Source organism: Nesoenas mayeri (genome assembly GCF_963082525.1).
Source record: "Nesoenas mayeri genome assembly, chromosome: 3".
Classification (NCBI taxonomy): domain Eukaryota; kingdom Metazoa; phylum Chordata; class Aves; order Columbiformes; family Columbidae; genus Nesoenas; species Nesoenas mayeri.
Window position 1 is genome coordinate 33234300 of NC_137544.1, and position 22581 is coordinate 33256880.

At 42.1% G+C, this 22581-nt stretch overlaps 1 protein-coding gene across 2 annotated transcripts in view; it reads right to left on the reverse strand.

The window, feature by feature from the left end:
* FILIP1 (filamin A interacting protein 1) overlaps positions 1 to 22581 on the reverse strand; it is a gene marked incomplete at both ends in the record, with an annotated part of 64030 nt that overhangs the window by 17866 nt on the left and 23583 nt on the right. The window lies entirely within an intron of this gene.

Below are 22581 nucleotides of genomic sequence, written 5' to 3' on the forward strand. Positions count from 1 at the left end.
TCCCAAACCAAATATTTTAAATTACAAAAGTTAACTGAAATCTATATAAAATCATCTAGAAATCTGAAAAGCAGTGAAATTTTATACATGTATAGGTAACAAATATGTCAGGCTCTCATTCCTTTACATTTATTTCTCTGATAGGATGAGGTTGGTAAAAGCATACAATATCCCAAAAGGACAGGGTATATCTACTCACCAATCCATTTATACCAAACCTGTTTTACAAGGTGGATTCCTCCTTATGTCTTGGATACACAAAAATGGGTAAAAAGATGGAAAATGAAAACTAACTGCTATATGCAGCCATACACAAATGGATCAATCCTGGTTATATATAAACCAGCAACACAGAAGATTACACTAGCACACAACTGAGAACCATCTGGGCATCACAGGCATAAGAAATTAGCAGGAAGATAAATTTGCTAGTACAGTGACTATTATGTTTAAAAGTTTCTTCTTCTAGGCACATTTCCATTTACAATAGGGGAGTTAGTGGACTGCAAGGGTCAGACTAATCAAACCTTTGGCTACAGCTAACCTCAGCTGGAAAACGCTCTTCTTTTATACAGTCTGCAAAGCTGCATTTTCAAACAATAAAAAAGCCCGCAATACACAGGTTTTGTGTATCTTCTGAAAGATAATAAAGACCTATATTTTCCAGCCTTACCCATGCAACATTTCAATGAAGAAATTACTAGTAATATAAGTATTTTGTATCTGTGATTTATATTCAGGATATGTTGACATCATCACAGGAAGGTCCTGCACATATTGTAAGCACAGATTTATGAGGATTGTGATCCTCAACTGACAAAGAGGTACAGATAATACGTTTATCCCCTACTAATATAAGAGCCTTATTCTAAAAGTAGTAACACGACTTAGAAAAGACATAGGTGTGCACACTGAATTTACTGTGAAATTACTTGTTTTTCAAACCGCTGTCAAACTACCAGCAACTCCCATATCCCCTATCAAGACATGTGATGATTCAAATCCACTTGCTCTGCTCACCTGATGTCTGAACCTTTTCAGCTTCTTTGTAACTGAGAAACACAGTAAAGTGATAACAGCAGAGCAATTTACCACCTGTTAACTAACTTGCCATAATCAGAACATCCATATCTTAGCAGAGATCGACTGTATTTTTGTCTTAAATGCTGACCTGTAGATGGTAGAGGGTGAAGCACAGATATACATTCCTCCCTGCTGCCCCAGCAATTAAGTGGTGCACAGAGCTCCAGGGCACAATGTTGTACACAAAGGATGTCTTCCAGAGCCCTCACCTGAACCCTAAACTCATAACAACAGCCATATTAACTTAGTCCTCCAGCGACTGTTAATGTTTCACTCATTGCTCCTCCGGGAACAGAATGAACAGGAACTGGAAAGAAAAGCTGTAAGAAAAGAAAAGGAAGCCAGAAAGCAGAACACAGGATGCAGTAGGTAGGGAAGGAGAAGGCTGAAGAATGCATTTGAAAACAAGAGTCGGATAGGATGTGGGAGTAAGAGAATAAGAGGAACCAGCGGGAGAGAGAAAAACAAACAAACCTTACGGCCAACCTTGCTGGGTCACAGATTGTTCTCAAAAAAATCTCTTTAGTTTTGGCAGCTCTTTGGAAAGGACTGAAAAGACCTGTTGGTGGATGCCTCATTATGGGTCAAGTTAGAATGTCAAAAGGTAAAAAAAGACCTGCCGCCACTCACAAAGCATGCATTTTTCACACTAAGGAAGGAACTTTATTAGCATGCAACATATTCCCTGGCTACTCTATCACACTGCTTCATGCAAAAGTTTCTGCCCAAAAACTCTCCCTCATCTCCCCCAGGCTACATTTTTAAAGAAATAGCATGTGTCCTTCCACAAAGTATTATTTGTCGTGACAGATGCTCTAAATGACCCATCTCCCAAAGTCATGAACAAATATACAAGAATATGAGATCTTCAAAACAGAGAATGTTTCCAGCCTCCCTTGTCCACAGGAAATTTTACAGTGACTTCTATAAATTCGAAACACAGAAGACAGCACTTTATTTTCTTTTTAACAGCCTTGCCACTTGAAAGCCTATATAGAGAAGCTCAGAAAACTGCATATGTTTTCTAATTCCTAGTCTGTTCATCAAGGGCATATGTGATTTTCACCCAGCAGTTGCTACAGGTGGTACACACCAGCCAGGCTGCTAAGTAGAGTGCAAAACAATTCACTGGCCACGCGATTACCCGAGATTCTACTGGGTAATACTGCTGAGAAGGCCACTGAAAAAAAACAAACAAACAAACAATAAAAACCTGTTAAACTAACACAAGAATTTCAGGGATGTGACTGAGCAACAGGAGAAGAAAGTGTGTTATCACTGTCACTGCCATGCAGGAGAGTTAGCAGTGGGGAATCACTCACCTGGCCCCTCTGGGAAAAGCAAAAATAAAGCACTGTAACTATGCCAATACAGGGAGATGAATTTGCTAACATGTCTGTGCTGAACAAGGTGGGAAGCACTGTGCAGCGTTTCATCCTGCCTCAGCTTTTACGCAGTGAACTAGGCTGCGCAAGATTTGACAAGTGAATTTACACAGAAGGTACTTGACAATACTTCTGTTTTCCATGTCCAGGGAAACTGCTTCTATAATCTGCTTCTGCAAGGGATAGGTGGAAAAGCAGCATCCAAGTTTACAGATGTCAAAGTTTGGAGATGTCAAAGTAATAAACAAAATCTACACCTTTTCAGTGTTACTTCTAAACACCAAAATAATGCTGAGTTTAAGCTTGCTCATGCCTTTTCATCTTTGTACAACTATCATAACTCAGTGGTTAAAGTGGAATTCCAGCAGGATTGCAGGGGGTGATGTTGTCCCCTCTTGACCTTACAACTGATTTATTATCAGACTTCTCATCTGACTGCTGCTGCTGCTAATGTTTGCTAAGTAATGCAGACCTGCATGGGCTCCGACGCAACACTAAAAGAACCTCAGAAACTCAGAGCATGTGTATCTTCAGCATGTTACCCAGAGCAACTGCACTCTGGATTGTCAAGATGTTGAAAGTACCTGTATTCAGGTCACAATGAGAAGAGAGGAGAGAAGAGAGAGAGAAGAGCTTTAATAATAAAATGGGGGGCTAGATACAGCTGAAATACTGGCAAGCCGACAGTTTGGTACCCCTAGTCCAGTCCCTGTATTTGCTACCTCAATTTTGGGTTTTTTTAGAGATGGGAGAAATATTTGGAGAAAATTGGATAATCTGCATTTATCAGTAAAAGTCTCAGGGGCTCAGCACCCACATCACAGTGGGGAAGCAGGCGGGTCTGCTCAGGTTCCTTGTAGAGAGGGGTACTGTACCTCCTGCTTGTCTGTGGAAAACACTGCTGAGGTCTGTGCAGCACCTTCTCCCCACAGGTTACCAAAAGTATCATGTCAAAACATGCAGCCCTAGTCATTCCCTGAATACATGGTCTTCTGCTGCCAGGAGGGTCCAGGTAGTCTCTCCCTCTCTGTCTATCTGTCCTCCCCACAGTATTTGAAGAATGGGTGCCCTACAGCATTCAAGATGACGACACTCATCCTTTACAGTAAATGGGATAAATAAAATAGCAAACCCTTATGTATGAATATGTGCGAAGCACTAATTGCCTCAGTTAAAACCAAACACCCCAGGACAATGCTGTTTTCCAATTTTGTACCACAAAGGAAGATGCCTCTGGCCCTGACTGGACTGGGGCAGGACACTGGCGTACGAAAGCTACTGATGCAACCTCGCATGGTCTCCGCTGCATCGGGGAGCTGTGTCTCCTGCACCCCTCCACAGACTGCAGCATCAGCTGTTCACAGCCGCACCGGGCAGCGCCAGGGCAGCAGGAGGAAGGTCTGCGGGCAGCAGTGCTGGAGATTTAGGAGCATGAAGACTTCCAACAACCAATCTCAGTTTGCAGAGCAGGCAGACACCTGAGTGGAGGAAGAGCAACTATGGACTTAGTTCTAATATCCTTCATGAACAGTGTGCTGGAAGCAGAGGGTGCACAGTAATCAGGCCCTCACTGTCCCCCCTTATTTGGTGCTGAAGCATTTTATTGCACAAGGTCTTTCTGCTTCCCCTTCCCTCCTCCAAGCTTCAAACTGATCAACAAAAGCACAATGGGATGCTGATAGCTTCTGAACCCTACCCCTCTAGAGATGGGCTTCATAGAATCAAAAATCACTTAGGTTGGAAAGTACCCTTATAACCATCAAGTCTGACTGTAAACCTAACACTGCCAAGTCCACCACCAAACCATGTCCCTAAGTGCAGTCCCATCTGCACTGCATCCCAAAGTCCCATCGGCAGGTCTTTTAAACACCTCCAGGGATAGTGACTCAACAACTTCCCTTGGCATCCTGTTCCAATGACTGACAACCCTTTCCGTGAATAAATTTTTCCTGATACCCAATCTAAACCTCCCCTGGTGCAACCTGAGGCCATTTTCTCTCATCACTTGTTACCTGGTAGAAGAGACTGACACCCACCTCGCTACAACCTCCTTTCAGGTAGTTGTAGACAGTGACAAGGTCTCCTCTCAACCTCCTTTTCTCCAGCATCTCTTTGCAGACCAGACTGAGACTTCAACATGAACTGTAAAACTCACAGCTGGAGAATAATGTTGTGGATTTGAAAGACATTTCATACCAGAAGAGCTCCAATGGGCATTACTGGATTTTAAACGGGATTTATTTGTAAATGATAAAAGCAGTAGCTGCAGCAAGTCCTTAGCTTAGCAAGAACCATTAGCTCTTGCCTACGTTTGTAAAAGAAATTACAAATAGTGGTCAGCAGACATTTTCTTGCCTTCTGAAGGATCATCAACTTCATGACTACATTTGAAATACAATAAATTTAGCAAACTGGGAACTCTAAAAAACATGCTTAGCACTGATAGCTGATATGAGAAGCCATTCTACAAAGTGGCTCATAATATTTAAAATTTCGGTTATCAGGGGAAAGATGCACACTGATTTCCAAAAACCCACCTCTCCCCTCAATAAATCATTCACTTCAAAATGTTTTAAACAGAGCATGCAAAAGTGAAAAGCCTCCAAAACATTTATGGAAAATTACACCAGTGTTTGCATTGCCCTTCCCATTTGTACTTCCATGAAGATAAGAAAACATCACAAATGCTCATGTGACCCTTTCCATCTCTAGCACAGAAATGGACACTCACTTATGCGAGGAAACTCTGGTAAGGCAAGGGCAAGCCAGAGGATGACCTGAAAGGACATAAGCTGCTCCTGCAGACTGTGTACATATGAACATTTTTGCACTATATTTCCGCCATGTTGGCCTGGTTTAGCTCCCTGCTTTGCAAACAGACTAAGCCAAGATTACCAAGGGGTCTCACAACATTTAATGAAGCACTCACAGGAGGGGCTTATGTGGAGGGCACTCTGGAGAGAGGTGGAGACCTTTTTCCTCTGCTATCAAGACAGGGGCAGCAGGAGGAACAGCAGGTAGAAGGAAGAGGATGGGAAGAAGGGAAGCAGGTAGTCTCTGGAGAACCTTTTAACTGAGTTTGTACACAGCTTGGAGGTCTACAGAGCTCCTATTTGCTGCTCTAGCACAAAGCCATTGCAGATGTACTGCTCTTGTAGTACCCTGTTTCGCCATTTAAATTCCAAAAAGTTTGTTGCAACAGGATGTGATGACTTCCATCCTATTTTGTGGATGGCCAGTAAGTGAGGGTTAAGAAAAGCATGTTAACAAGGACTTGGTCACTCTAAGGATGGGCTGACTGACAGCTGATGACGGCTGCTTCCTCCCCAAGGGGCCAACAGCATTTCTGCCACTCACACAGCAATCCCAGGGAAGCACTGGAAAGGCAAATACCTTCACAAGCTCATCTTTCCACTTCGACCCTAAAGAGTTTGCTACCGCATACGCAGAGTTGGAGAGACATGTCCTACTGGCAGTTAGGAAGCTGCTGCCCATTAAGTGATGTGAGAGGCTGCTTGCTAGAATCCCAGGACAATGAAAACCAGCAAGAGGTGGTTTAACTTAATAAAGGAGTTCCCTCTTCATATTTTTTTTTCCCTATTTAATGTACAACAGCTGATTTTGAAGATTATTTCTACAGCCACTGTGGAAATCCTCCACACGTAAGGACTATGTCTGAGTGCTTCTGTGTTTGCTTCCAGGCTGAGATACCCAGAGGCTGAGTTAAAGTGATTCTGAGCACTTACAATTTCAGATAAAATCAAAGAAAGCCAAAAGGTAGTCAGGCTCTCTAGGAAGCAAAACACGCAGTTCTAACACTCAAGTTGGGAAATTTAATATTAAGTAACACTTTCAAATCATCAGCTTCAGTCCCTCCCTGACATCCATCTCAACTGAGAGAAGATGTAAATGAGATTGGATCCCATGGCAAGAGAAAGAGCAAAGCACATGTGTGTTGTTTTCTCCTTTCTATTCATTAAACTTGAAAGGCAAGGAACAGAGATAAATGTTTGGATGACCTTGCTACATAACTTCCCGAGATGCCTTTCAGTTTATCACAGAAAACAAATAAAAACTTGTAAAAAATTGGTTAGCAGTTGCAGTGAGTCCAAAGACAAACTTTGTGAATACCTACTATACAAAGTTAAAGCATAAAAACCCCATTTATTCCTCATTGCTGAATTAACATTTGAGAAGTGACTGTATCAAACTATTTCAAAAGCAATTCAATAATCCTGCCACTTCAGAACCACATGACAGTTCCCAAATTATAGTACAGAAAATATTTTCTTTACTTAGGACATATTGCTTGCCTTCTACAACAATTTTTGGTCCTCTTTTTTGTTTCTAACACTGGTTTTGTAAAACTTAAAATCCAGCTTGCTGAAATAGTTCATTCGTGTTGAAGCTGTCTTACTTTAACTGAACATTGAGTAAGGGCAGTATTTTGGAATAAGAACACTTACTAGATTCAGAGTCCCACCACCTTGCTAGCACCTTGTTCACAGAAGAAAAGCAACAAATATCTTTAAGACCAAAAGACGAGCAGAACCCGTTCAGGCTATGAAACAGTATTGTAACCGAACAGGAACTTTGTTCCAGCCCGCCAATTAGCACATCCACATTAATTTCGCAGGTCAGAGGAGAGGAAGGGGGATGAGCAGAAAGCATACAGACAGCATCCGTGAGAAAAGGAAGCAGCAGCGCTCAGCTGAGAGATGAAATTTGCCAAACCTGTCTCCGAGCTGCCGCTATCCTTCCCTGACCCCTCGATGCGCTGTCCCGGCGAAGAAGCCCCGCGGCACGGCCCCTCCAGGCGCACCCTCCAGGGCTCCAGCCAAACCTTGAAACCAGCGCGGTTCTGCCCCGTCCAGCTCGGCTGGAGCCGGAGCCGCGGCGGCGGGAGCTGGGCTGTCCCGGCCGCAGACCCCGCTCCAACCTCCCTCCGGCGCCTACGCCTGTGCTCAGCGCAGGCGGTTAACCCGTGAAGTGCGCATGTACAAGAACAATTAGCTCCGCTCAAATTAAGAAATAAAGAATTTAAAAAAAAAAAAAAAATGGAAATCGCTTACCTTATAGTTAGTTTTTTTTTTTTTTTTAAGCTGCCAATAAAATAATTAAAAAGGATAATTTCGCAGCACGGCTCGGACCCTCCGCCCTCCCGTCGCTGCCATGTCCCCCGCGCACTGCAAGGTGAGGGCTGCGCCCCGCCGGGGGGCCGCGGAGGCTGGAGCGCTGCATTGTGCGCTCCCTCCCGGGGCAGGGGGAAGGGGTGGAGCCGCCGCCGCGCCTCGGCGGGCAAGTGGGGTGGGGAGGGTTTCATTGGCTTGGTGGCTGGCTGCTGCCAGCCCTTCATTTAGCATCCCTTCCCCGGAGTTTATTATTGACAGCCCCCTCCGGGCTTACGGTTTATAGGTGAGCGATTAAGAAATAATAATTTGATTTCAGGGAGCCCCTGTGAATTGCTTTCGCTTGACCGAACTGGGATGCATAAAAGCAATGCTTCCCAGTCTGAGCTGCCAATTCATTCTTCCGACTCAAGAAAAGTTCCTGTTGCTTTTCTCTTGTCTTGGTGGTGTTTGAAGTGGCAGTACTACTGTTGGTAAGCGCTGACTGATCTTCAGATCAGTTGATAAAGGCATGAACACATGAAGAAAATCCCCTGTGGATTTAATACACATGCATATTTGTTTTTGAAAATTCATGCGTAGTAGTGAAGCTAACCGAGAGTCTGCATGAGGTCTGAAAAGCACTGTTCTCTTAGCTCCCTGCATTAAATAAATCCTAAATCAGCCCTTTCGTTCCCAAACTAACATAAAAGAATTTGAGAATTCTTTGTGTTTCCCTAACGGTCCCCTAGATTGCCCACAGTCACCTTTTCAGTCTTTACAAGGAGAACTAGAAACCACTCTTCCCTTTCCCTTCCTCTTCCATTTCCTCTTCTCTTTCCTCTTTTCTTCCCTCTTCACCTTCCCCTTCCCATTCACCTTCCCTCTTTTTTAAAGAAGCCTGCAATACCCAAAATCACTGAAAGCATATCATGTCAAATATTTACTATCCACAAAAATGGACCAGTGTGTGTGTTTACATTTTTTAGAAACTACCTAATTTGATGTTCTTTAATTACTTTTCCTTAGGACCCTCACCTCATTCAGCATACAGGCTGGTCAGTGCTCGTTTGAAAAGCAGGTGCTTAGTGATTGATTTTATGCTTTTTTGTTCAAGGCTCTATTTACCACACACTCTACTTCTGGATTGGAAAATAGGAGCACAAAGGGACTAGGGTCTAGTTTGGACACCTGCTCCGGCGTATGTCAGATGTGGTTCTCACGTGCTGCAGGGTGGGTGCTGCATGTGCTCACATCACAGCCTTCTTTGCCTCCAGCCCAGCAGTGGATGCTCCAGACTCCTGCACTTCAGAGCCCACATCTCCAACAAGCTCCCCAAAATCAGAATCAGTTTTAAATTGAAAAATGTTCACTGCCCATGTAAATTAGCTTCACATGACTTAACTAGCGCCATGTAGGAAATCCATCACACAGACTCAACAGGGGTAAGTCACATTTTCCAAGGAAAGCCTTAATAATTCTCTCCGTTTTTATATTGCCCTACCTCATTTACTAAATACCTTCCAAAACTTGAAGTCAGGGTCCTATGGAGGAATCGTTGCCTCCTGTGTACAAAGCTGATGCATCTCAACATGTTTTTATTTTTCCAGTGTCAGAGGAAAGGTTTCTGTACAAAACTTGTGTTTGATTATGCAATTACAAATGATCACATGTACTGAGGGGATGAATGTTCTGCTTAACCTACTTACTGTGTCCTTTGCAATCCTAATAGCCGTTCTGGTAGAGCTACATACTCTTTAAAAAGAGGAAATTACATGCACAATGGCTAACATTAAAATAAATATCCACCGTCAAAATTTAATGATGTGGCATTATATTGGCACTTAGGGAGATCACCAGAAGAGTTTAGATCCTTTAGATTGCCTGCATAAAGGTCTACACTGAGTTAAGAAAATAATTGATAACAATAGCAGGTTGTCAACCTCAAGGCAGTTTGATACTAGAAGAGCACAGAGCACTTTGCAAGCAGGTTTCTAAACTATCTGCTGACAGATGAGTTTGACTGTGATCAGCAGCTGGGAGTGAGGCTCTGCAGGAGGATATCTGGTCATGCACCCTGTCCCAGGTGGCTCTGAGCTGGTGGCACAGCTTGTCCCACCCAGTCCTGCTGCCCCTGCTGTTCAGTCCCAGGGTCCTCCTCACCTCTGCACTCCATTTCTAACCCCCACCTCTCCCAAATCCACAACCGTCCTAGCTGTCCCCTCATATCTGCTTTGGCTCTTCACCGATCTGTGATGCCATGCTGGTCCAGGCTGGAACTGCCAGAAGCACATCTCCCCTCATCTGTGTTTTTATGGTCTCAGCTCAGAGCAGAAATTTCAGGGACATCAAGAGGAGCTTAATATTTCTTTTAGGAAAGCAGCTGTTAGTCTATAGCAATCAGCTTTGTACAGATGTCACATGAAGAAGGGGGAGGGCACCGGCGGTCTGGGACAGAAGGGATCACTCATGTCATGAAGTCTGACCACTCACAGTCACAGCAGCCATGAAGTGGACTTCTGCCTACCCCACACACTTTGAAGTATTATCTCTACTCATCATGGATTTGGCAGCAAAATGACAGCAGACAGAACCTTAACATGCCATGAGAAGACCAGAGGATGACTGAGGGTGCTGCCAGTGTCCCTTCCTGGCAAGGAATGTGTTAAAGAGAATGACCAGATGTTGCTACAGAGTCTGTCCCAGTCTAAGCCACTGTGCCCTGGTGCAAGCAGAGTCACAAGGAAGTGTGTGGTGTCCTCTGGAGGGTGGTTCATCATAAAACCATAGAATGGTTGAGGTTGTGAAGGACCTTGGAGATGTTCAGTCCAGCCCCCCACAGGTCCAGTTAGAAAAGGTTGAACAGGGCTTGCACTACCCAAGTCCCAGGTACCTCCAATGATGGAGACATTACAACCTTTCTGGGCAACCCATTCCAGGGCCTGTTGAAAAAAATCTAGATTAGGTCAGATCACTAAGACAAGGTGACATACACCACATATGTACCTCATGGTAATCACCAGCAGCACCTGTGACCACCAGTGATCCTCAGAGGGGACTTATGCCAGACTGTCAGCTCCCCAATCTTGTTCTGCAGCTTAGAAATAAAAGCCGAGGGAAGGTAATGTAGAGTCACTGGAGTTGTCTGGATGTGAGCCAGCAGACAACTGGATACAAGACTTGTTAGTGAAAGTGCAGCGTGGTAATGGGGAGCCTACGTACCCTGCACTAGCTGAGATGTGTTTGTTCCACCACCACCACCCTTCGTAATTATTCTCCATCACCAGTCTAAATACTCCACATACCTACCACTACAGCAGTATCAGAGCTATAGAGGACATCACGTAGGATGTCACAGCTAAGGTCAAATAGGCCTTTAACCTTTATAACTTCTACTGCATAGGAACCAAATTATGTGTATATATAACAATATAAAGCTACTCCATATGTTGTTATTTCTCAATAGTATCTTCACTTTTAAGTCACATCAAAGGCTGGGCAAAATCTAACTTGCTCCCCAGAATTTCATGAATCTTTTTGTTTAGGCTTTCATTGGGATGAAGTAGACCAAGAAATACATTCCTGAGTAAAACAGCACTTAACAACACTGTGAGACCAGATTAAAAAAAAACACCAAGAAATAAAAGCAGGGGAGGAAATAGACAGGAATCCTGAATTCCAACTCACCTCTGACAGCAATTGTACTGTTTATCTGGCACAGTTGTCTGCTATAAAGCAGAGTAACTGGGAAGCAAAAGGTAGAATTGGTTTAACTATTTAATGATGTGCTAATAGACTACACATTTCTTTGATATGTTGCTCTCCTTAAAAATATGCTAAACTCTGCACAGCAATGGATTGCTCTTGTGGATCTTAGAGACTTGTAACAAATGATTGCCTGATTATAAAATTCTCTGTAAGCGGGGCTTTGTAACCTTTCCAGTGGACTGCCCTACTCTCTGTTGGCTCTTTATCTTCAGTGCAGAAACACACGTAACATTTACAGTGAAGGCAGAACTCGCAACTTTCTCCAAGTTAGCTCTAACATGTTAGGAGAAGCCTGAATATTTCTGTTTGTACAAAACAAAACTTTTCCTGAAATTGTGTTGATTTAAATATGTGAAAAAGTACACTGTGTAGCTTGCCAGACTTAATGGTTTTGTTTGTTAATCACCCAAAGCAGTGAAAATCTTCCATCATTTCCCGTTCCCCACCCCCCCCCTCTTTTGGTAAGTTAAACCCTTTTGGTAAGTCAAACTCTTTTGGTAAATCAGACTTGTCCTTCAATTTCTACTTAGCCAGTTGCCTGCTCTGAGCATAATAGATATTAATGAGTTCGGTGGCATCTTGACAGAACATGAAAACTTTGAATGCTGAGGGAGGGAAGAGGCTGAGTTTAATTTGCTGCTGAAGATACAGTGAACAAGGTGATCTGTTGGGCCTTTCCGGCACAAATAAATAACAAAGATAAATATAATAAATTCTTGAAACATGACTTTGCAGGAAAAGCCTGAGAAAAAGACTTCAAGTTGGACTCTGTGCTGTTATTTCTCAGGCAATACATTTTATATTGCATACGTCATGCACACTAAAAACCTTCATTTGGTGAGCTGCACTGACAACTGGCTTTGTTCACCTTTGTTCTTATTTAAAACAGGTTGTACCATGCAGCTGTTAGAGAAACTGTGCACACACAAACACAGACATTCAAACACTGGCTTTTTTTATTACTCCCCAGATCTTTCTAAATAAGTCAAGCTGCCTAGATTTAAAATTGTTTTTCTCTTTGCAGCATGAAAATTGCCTTATGTTAGGATCTGCTGGCTCTTACGGAAGCATGATTGAAAAGTTTAACAAAAGCATTTCTGGTTTGGTTTTATTTTTCCACCTTTTTTTTTTTCACCCCCTATTTCTGGTTTTCTGCTTTCTTAACACCGCATGTATCCTTTTGATAGCTGGGAAAGTTCACTATCTCCAATACTGGTGGGACTCCCTGAAGGAAAGGTGATTACAGCTGAAGTAGGACCCATCAACACAGCTAATTGTACCAAGTCAAAGATACCATTTTGTAGTGGTGTCTAGGACCTTAGCAAAGTGCAACATGGCAGGATGGTTCCTTGCTTTCCCCTGTGGAACTGCCATTTTAAGCATTGCCACCTTTACATACCTGTACTTTATCAAAGCACCCCACTAGTGCCACCTTCACCTGCTCTGGTGGCCACCTTTGCTTTCCTAAATTACTCACTTTTGAACGTGGCAGGTGTTTGTGTGAAAAAATGCCGTGGAGGAGTGAGCTTGAGGCTTTGAGAACAGGGAGCTGTGCTTATTTTCAGCTTACCAGGAGAGACTTAGTCTTTTGACAGTGTCTCAGCCTCTTGTTCAAGTTGTGTCTGGGACATTAATTAACCCTGACTGATTTTCACCTGCATGTTTCTTTTGCTGTCTTGGCAGCTGGTTCTCTGATGTTGCCCCCCTCTCACCTGACTTCTCCAAGTGTGGGATTATAGAACAGAAATACTCCATCTAGAGAAAAGGGTCACATTTTAAAGCATGACAATAAGTAACGCATAAAGAACAGTAGTGAATATTCCCTTACTGGAAACTGAAAATCAATGCAAAATTACTTTTCTTTGCTAAGATGTATTATCTTTTGGTGCAACCAAGTTCTGGGAAGTCCCAGTGCCTATGCTGTCCTGCATCAAACAACATCATCAGTATGATGCCTTCTGCTTAATTTTTGCTGTATTATCCTTTATATGTCTTCTGCTTGCAGCTTGGTCTCTGTTCTATGTCATCTCTTTACCATCTTTCTTCCCTCTGTCACCCATGTGGAAGGCTCTACAGCACTTTACTTTTGTCAATAGCTATTTCCCTTCACCACTCCCTCTGTTCTCATTAATCTCTTAATTCAGATTCATTTCCCATATTCTTTGTCTTGTGGCTGCCATCCCCTGCCCTAAACCTGCCTCTTTGCTGTTTGTTGTCTTTTACCTTCCAGTTCCATCAGTTCAGTTCTTGCCACATTGCTTTAACTCCTGCTGACCTTTTCTTGACTTCCTTATAATAATGTATGTGATGGAGTGAATAAAACAAATAACTCCTGTTTTAGCATAAAGCAACCCAAGTGATGGTTTCTGGAGTCACCATGACAGGGCCTCAAACATGGGAGAGTGTTTGAAAAAAAGAGTGAAGAGCTTTAAAATCTAGTTTTAGGAAGTAGCATCATTCGTATAATCGCATGCACTGGGCTAGTCAAGCATGGAAAAGCTCACACAGCTGTACAGCAGCAATGCAGCTTGAGAGCAAGAGTCTGCTTGAGTGGAGTCAATATAAAAACTCCATTTCCCTCAACACAGGGTCTCAGATTTTGGAAATACAGGCTACATGTGCACTGTTTCATATTATACTTGCCTACATCAGTCACAGCTTGACATAAGGATAAGACAATACACACCTATAAAAGCGGAGAAAAGTAATTAATGTCATGAAGATTCCTTCTTGATGTGGCTTCCTATGAGCACCATATTCAGTGACTTAGCAAATAATGAATCCTCAGTAAAATTTTCAAATGCTGTAGAAGCAATCAGTGGCTGCTTTTACGAACTAAAGATAGACTGATAGATTTTAACAACATCAGCACTGAGTAGCCCTGGCTGTCACACCACATCCTAATGTGCTGCCTCCCAACTCTCAGTTTGAAAGGCTCTGAAGGTATTTATGTTAATGCTCATGCCAGGACCCTCAGCTCTTTCCCTGAACACAAAGGAGCACACACCTGCCCACTACATTCATCTCGCAACTCCACCTTTGTTAGTGTTTTTTGCCCCTGTGTTCTGGAGGTGCAGCATAAATGGACGTGTCCTGCTTCCTCCCTCTTCTCCCCCACAAAAAAACAATGAGTCAAACAAACAAAAAAACCCCACACAAGCCCCTCAAAAGCAAAATGAAACAAAACAAATCAACCAGAAAAACAAAAAACAAAAACCAAAAAACACTTAGACAAGCTTTTCTACTACCACATAACTAATTACTACAGCTCATGCAATTCTTAGGTTTGCTGCTTGCATTATAAAATTTGTGTCTACTGAGAGGGAATTAGAGAAGAGACTGTCCCCACTATACACCCCACAGCACTCACCCAGGGCCTAGACTCCCCCACGGCTTGAGCATGCTATTTTAACCTTCTACTTGGTGTTACTTAGACCAGGATCCAAAAAAGACACATATAGATTTTTGAAATGCAATTAATAAAGAATTTTAAGAGAGGAAGATTTTAAAAACATAATTAAACAGAATTACACCCTACACACTCCCATATAAATCTGAATGTTCATAGATACCTGATTTTGGGGCAGATCTGTATCTCAGTCATCCAAACTTGCTGTTGCACATCCTTGGAAGTGCCACTGTCTTGCCTGAGCTGAACATCATTCTCCACTTGTGGTTACTTGGACCTCATGAAATACATGTCTTTACACACACAATGGCGAGAAGCTTGTTCTGAGGACCAGGGAGACAAGGGCTGACCACAGCCATCACATAAGGCCGGGAGCCAGAGGTGCTTCCATTCCAAGGAAGACTTGCAAGGCGGCTGCCTCTTGCACTAGCACCTGTGAGCTGCATTACTTGCCCAGGGAGTAACATATCTGGTTTTATTTCTCTTCTCAGTCTGAAATAATTCCAGCTTGCACTACCCCTTTCCAATGATGTCCCAACCACCAGCCTGTTGAGCATTTGGATGGTGGAAGGACAGGGAAAACTCATATACCCAGATGGAGAGCAAGCAAGGAGAAAGCAGGTCAGTTTCATACAGTAAGTGTGAATTAGAAGGTGCTCTATTTTGCTTCTACTTGCTTTAAAATTTCTTTCTACCATGTTGGTGTTGCCCGCTGAATAGCTACAGGGCTTATGCATCCTGGCCGTGTTGTTTTCTAACAGGTATTTGGTTGTCAGCTGTTGACTTCCACTGAGCATCCTCACTTAGAAATCACTATTATTTTTAAAAATGTTATAGTGACATAAGTGCAAATGATGCCTTGCACACAAAGAGAGGCAAAATCAGTTTGGAAAAATTTACAGCCTCCTTGGTAGAATCAATAGGCAATACTGACAAAAAAATAATTCAAAACACAAAAGTGTTATTTGGCTGTAGAAATTATGTAAAAATAATATGGCAATAAATTATTATTATCATAACCAGAAATGCACATAGAAGTTATATAAAAATATAATAATACAGGAAATATATGTTGTTAAGTTATTTTGCAGGAGAGCAAACTCTTATCCGGGGTCTATAACTCCACTCAGAAAACTGCTGTATGTAACACATTTGTATGTGCATATAAATACTTGTACGGGTACGTGCACACACAGTTTTAACATTTTCAGAGTTCCTACCCTGATTCTCATTAATCCCATTAATCAAGAAGCGCTCTGCTGACTTCAAAGGAATTTCACCAGTGCCAGCTTTGTGCTCACAAAATCCAGCGTCAGGTTGGCCTTTTTACGGATTAGTTATTTCCTAAGACTCGAAGAAGCTTAGTGTAGAGACCTTGGTGTGCTCATGATGGGCAGAAAGCACTAGTGCTCGCCACTGAGAGCAAGTCGGACCAACAGCACTTGGTCTGTGAGGTGAGGACATGGGCCGGTCAAACCAGGACACGCTCTTCTCCACCGCAGGATTAGCGGTGCCCACAAAGCCGAAGCTGTGTGACTACAGCTGCCAGCAGCAGTGCCCTGTCCTCCACACCACCCGCCCGCCTGTCACCCCTGTGGACACGGTGTTGCACGTACTGGGTTTGGAAACTAGGGTTGTATTGCAGCCAGTAATCTGCAAAATGAAAAAATGTGGAAAGCTATGCATCATTTTTAAACAAGTCATCTAGGAAAAGCATGACATTTAAATAATGAAAGAGAATATGTCTATCGCCTTCCAGTTCCTCTGAAAATAAACATTTTAAATGGAACTGTACAGGAACTTTCATCCTGTGATAGATATACTTGTCACCAAGAGATACTTTTTCACCTACGACATAATTGCTATCATCAGAAAAGCATTGCTGTCACTCTGCTATAATTTAGCCTCATTTTCTGCTCATTTCTTTATCTTTTCTCATTAAGCCATTAGATATTCAGCTACGTTACTATTAATCATTCCTTAACATAAGCAACTGGATAACAGAACTGTGTGAAAAACTGATTTTTCAGTTCCAGAGCTGAACCAAAAATTCAATAAGTAATTACCAAAGAAAACCTTTATTTTTCTCTTTCATTCAAGTGAAAAAAAATTTCACGTGGATTTCAGTGAAACGTGTTCATCTTGAATAAGTAATTTGTGTCATTTTAAGAAAAGCAGCAGATAGAGAGGACCATCACTCGGCACCTTTCACCAAACGAACAAGTGAAAAAGCCTCACTTTTTGGAAGATGGAGAGACCTTGCACAGTGAATTCCTGTGTCTGGGTGAATTTGAATACCCAGGCACTGACCTACAAGAAGATTTTCATCCCTTTGGTGAAAAGAACTCAATAAGAGTGTAATGACTTGTAAAAATGGGACAATTTTAGCTGGGAAGAGTGGGAACAGATGCCCCAAGAGACCTGATGACAAGACCTGGCAGGCCTCCTCAGGGAGGTTGAGTTCAGATCCCAGCAAGCTGATGGGACAACTGAAAGTCTTCCACAGTCCAGGTGAATGTCATCATTACAGGGTTATCTGATATATTTTTTTAGGTAGCTGGTCTTGTGACTTAGGCCAGTGGTTTTTCTTTGAGGACATTTGTGATTATTATATTACACTCCAAATTGCATTTTTAAATGAGTTTTTTAAAAAATTGGTCAAATATGAACTGTGGCAACACAATTTTATAATCACAGGCACTTCACAAATACATGCTGAATTATACATTTTATGTTCTGCATTTCTTCCCCCTCACATTTGCACAAGCTTTGGTAAATTTCACAAGAACATTTATTTTGGATTTTTGCACCCCCTGGGAATTTTTCTTCTGCCTTAAGATTTTTCCATATAGAAGACTAAAAAAGAAATGGTAGCTGAAATGATGCAAATATTGAACTCATTCTTTATATTCTCCACTGCAGGAATGAGAAGGGATGCACAATTTAGCGCCCTTTTTGGGAAAGAAGATGGCAATAGTATTACATCTGTTTAGGGTTAGGAAAGATTATATATAGGCTCATCAAGTCAAAATAACCTCCCAAGTCAGATAAGATCTTGAAGTTCTTTAGACAACTTAGTGGAAGTTATCTGACTATGTAGGAGACGCCTTGAATATTTGTAGGACATTAACCAAAACAGTAAGTCATATACTTTACTAATCAGTCTGTACACCTCTGCACAGGTAAACTTCCATTTAAACACAAAGAAAATATCCCACTTGTTCAAGCTTGAGTGCTTAGTAGCATATATTTGTGCTTGTAAATAAGTGGCATCTATCTGATTTTTTTAGAAATTCACTGAAACCTGGCACTTCAGCTGAAACCTGTTTCTAATCTTTCTGAATGAGGAAGCAATTTTCCCTACATGACCCTGATTCAGTTCTTGTTTTCTTTGCCTAAAAAATGACAACTTAAAAAGATGGCCTCAGTAGAGCTGTGAACTGATATTTATTTCAGTAGTATAATAACTCTGAAACATGCCAAAAGCCCCTTAAATATTAAAATTGTTACCTATTGCACCCTGGACAGAGTTCGAGTTCGTGAGTAGATTTTGAATGAAGTCATTTTTTCCCCCCGTCTGACCTGGGAGCATTTGAATTGATGATTTTAGCAAGCAAACTTGCTAGGAATAATGAACTACATATAGTTTTGTATAATAATTCTCTCTCAAGGGCCATGAAGCTGATGCCTACTTAGAAATAATTTTGGAAGAATAGCTGAAACAACACATGATGCCATTTTATATAATCCCAGAAGTGACTGAAAGACTGGACAGTTTTGAGGACTATCCAAGTGTGAAGAGATGGATTTGGATTAGTCCCAGCTCATGGCAAGCCTCACATTGTGTAAGACTTGCAATCTTTCATATTGTTTCTCCACAGTCTGATGTGGCTGTTTGCTCTCATTTTTAAATTACCTTTGGAGCCGTTTTGTTGGAACTTGGGACCAGATTCATTAGTTAAAACATAAACTTTGGGCAGTTGCTGCCTTACAGTCAGCTAGAGCCGTAAAACAGGACCTGCAAAATGGATGACCGTCAGATTTACTTAACTCTGCAGAAATGGTATTTGTCATTGCCAGGTTTTTTCATTTGTTTCTTTTGATAGACTAGCACAGAATTTGTGATCTGTGATCCTGTGCAAGTATTACATTGACAGAAAATAGCCAGTGTTTCCATACCATACAGATAGCATGTCAGCCTGAAAGAAAACAATAAAAACTGTACTGTTGCCCTGGTCTTCTACATTGTAAGATTAAAAGTTTAGAGATGCACTTACTGAAAAGTAGACAGAGAGTGACTCAGTTCTCTACTACAGCCAGTAATGTGCAGTACGATGAGTAACTACTGTAGGCAATTCCCACAGTTCCATCGGGCTGGCTTCTCCTTTTTTTGGGTCACAGTTTGGAAACCAGGACGCAGAAGCAATCACCAAATGAGAAAAGAGTCAGAGTACAAATATAGATAAGAAGTCTTGGAGAAAAAAAATACTAAAAACTTTTCTGTAGAGTAGCCTTATTTCCAGACTTTAAAGGAATCAGGCCCAAATCTGTGCTATATGTTTGCAGCTTATACCTCACCGCAATGTCTCCATATGGGGCTATTCTTACCACAGAATTTGGCCTTAAACTGGTAAATCACAGAGGTTTATTAGCCCTGAACACTTCATACTTTTGGCTTGATTGTTCTCTAAACAAGCAATTGACTGATGGATACTCTGCCCTGCTGTCTTCCTGCCAGCTTCTTTATTTGACAATCTCCATGAAAATCAAGAGAAAATGCAAACTGGAAGGGTAACACACACAAAATCTCCAAGCTATGTCACATTCCAGCCTTCACACATGTTTGGGTCCATGAAATAAAAGGAGACGAAAAGGCAAGCATTTCCCAATGAAAGGCTTGGTGCTGCCGTCTCGTGGGAAAAGGGAGAAGGGGAGCTTTGGTAATAAAAACAGAAATGCCACAAAGGGGGGGGGGGGGGGGGGGGGGGGCGAAGCGGAATTAAAAACTTGCTAACATCAACACTCCCATTTTTGTTTTAAGACGGCTGTGTGCTTTATTGCTCGCAGATCAGTTTCCTTTGCAGGTGATGTGGGCCCAGAATTACATCACCAGCAGAACAGCCAAGAGCATCTCTGTGCCAGGATGACCAAAGCCGAGAGGAATGTATTATCACAGACCTCCGAGGGACTTGCCAGTGCATTCCTTGCTGGGGGTGCTGTGATGGGGGAGGCAGAGAGGAGACAATTTTACACGAAGACTGAAAGGAAACTTTGTGGAGGAAAGATCTGGGGTCACAGTCCTGCTGTCTCCTCTAAGCAGATCTAATTATGGCCATGTACTTCAAAAAGAGGGTTTAACTAAAACCATATTTAGCAGGGCACTGCTTAGGAAGTACAGACTGAATCCCCAGCCTTGCCTTTGAGGAAAATGTGAAATGCTTCAGTGCACTGGGAACACTGTTGCTGTGGCTGTGAAGAATAATTTGAAGCTGCAGCAAGGAAAGCAAGAGCCAATTTAAAATCCTCATCACTTTCAACAAAGTCTTACAATAAAATGTGACTAAACATAATATCGATGCTTTCAGGCAGACTATACTTGCATTAGATAGTGACTGTGTATTTACTGTTACATTGTGTGGTGGTGTAAAAGAGTCTCAGGGATCATGCTGGAAGTGATCAAATTGCTCACAAAGCAGTTGAACAGATCTCCCTTAACGAGCTTCGACAAAGCCTTTCTGCCACATCCCACCCTCTATTCTACAAACCATGTCCATGCATATGAAAGAAACTCCTTCCTCTCCAAATTTTTGATGACTTTCAGCTTTTTTCTACCATCCATCCCGCCGGACTGGCTCAGTGGTCTTCACCACAAGGCTGTTTCTGAACCATTAAAATCAATGGGAGCTTTCCAGTGCTTTCAATAGCTGCAGAATGTGCTGTCAACAAACTGGATTAAAAGGAGAGTACAAGACAAATTGTTCAGAGATTAGCACCTCTAAAAATGTCAGGATTTTAAACCTCATCTCTTTGGTAGTTCAAGAGGTCGAAGCAGTGCCAAGGTTACACAGAGCTCTCCCCCATTCCAGCAGAAGAAAAAGCCCTACTGATCAAATGAAAAAGTTCATCCTCAATCCTGAAAATTTATTTCTTCCCCCCCACCCCTTTCTACTGTTCCATAAAGAGGTGAGAGGGTTGGAACTAGGCAGAGAAGAGAATAACCAACTACCACTTCATGCTAAGCCTGCTTTACACAAGAGCTTTTTAGGGTAGGATCATGCCCATAGCTGGTTTTGCTGTAGCCATCTCATCTGGTGCCCGAGTTCACTCCCCAAAGTGCAGCTGAAGACCAGGAGTGTGCCTCTGCTGGGAGGACCAACTTCATCACTGCAGCTCTTGCTGCTCTTCAGGTGTCCACTGCAAGCCCCATTGTCAGTGTAGTTCCAGTCAGACCCATCATTCTCCACTTGTCAGGCCAGAGACCCCTTGCCCCACTGTCTGCAACCAAAGGCCTCTGATCTCCTCTCCCTATTCTTCATCCTCTTCAGGAGGAAGATGGCTGCTTTTGCACTCACAGGGATAAGAGGTAGCAAGGACAACTTGACGGTACAGGAACAGTGGCTGAGGTGGGCAAGCATGGTAAAGGGGAAATTTACTCAAACGATAAAAATAAAATACTGTTCCCAACTTTCAAAACTTTTCCATCTTTAGATACAATTATAGTGTACTGTAGTGAAATATGCAAAACACTTCAGCCACCATGTCTGTAGAAGCACCTTCCGCTAAAAGTACCAGATTTCTTTCATCTCTGTCCAGCAAACGGTTGTCACTACTCTTTTCTTGTAACATGCCAACCTTTTTCATGACGTTTCTGTTGCAGAGCCAACACTAACAGTCAGGCCCTCCAGCTTTCCCCATTTACCCCTCCTAGCTGTCTACAATTAGAATATCCATGTGTACAGTTTTCTTTTTTATATCTACCTTTCATACATGATTATTCTTGACAAATCACGTTTTCCTGTTACTTCCTTCCTGTGCAATGCTGACCTAATAATTAGTTCCTCATGAGGACTGTTTTCTTTCATATCATGTTGTTGTGGATGGATTAGAGATAATGTATGAAAGTGTATGCAAAAAAAAAAAATAAATATTCCAAAGTAAATACATTCAGAGAGTGATAGAAATACATTAGAACCAAGGCATATTTCTGCTCTTAGGGAATTTCCCTATTTATCTTGTTCAAACTTTCACAGGACAGCAAAAGCTGATGTGGCCTCTAAATGCTGGTGTGGACATCAATAGTTAGGAGAGATGGTGAATTACTGTGAAGACCAAAATTACTTAAATTACTTAGAATCAGGACAGAAATTATTACTGCTCTCATTGTAGCGGGCTTCTGTGAGATGACTGTCCCGCAGGACTGTTCTTCCTCCGGTTCACCCTGTCTCATTAACGTTATAACTGTGAGTGCAGCAGAGTGGCTGACGGGCAAAGTTCACCTCCGTGTCCCTTTTCCTTTTTGTGGAGACTACAAGTCTGTTCAGCTTTTAATAAAATAACCCTGAGGCCTCAAAGCACCACAGTAAAATAAATTATGTAAATAGTGGTACTTATAAAACAAGAATGCCTAGGCAAGGCTCAGAGAAATGCCTTTGGGCAGGCCAGTTCTCTGTCCTAATATACAGGTCAAGTGAGTATGTTTGTTTTGTTTTGATTTGTTTTTTTTACATATGTTTTAAGCATTGCAACTTAATCTTTCTACAACAAACTCTTTCTTTTTGACAAAAATCTAATGCTGATCGCTACTGTGGGACTTTCCTAAGAAGTCATC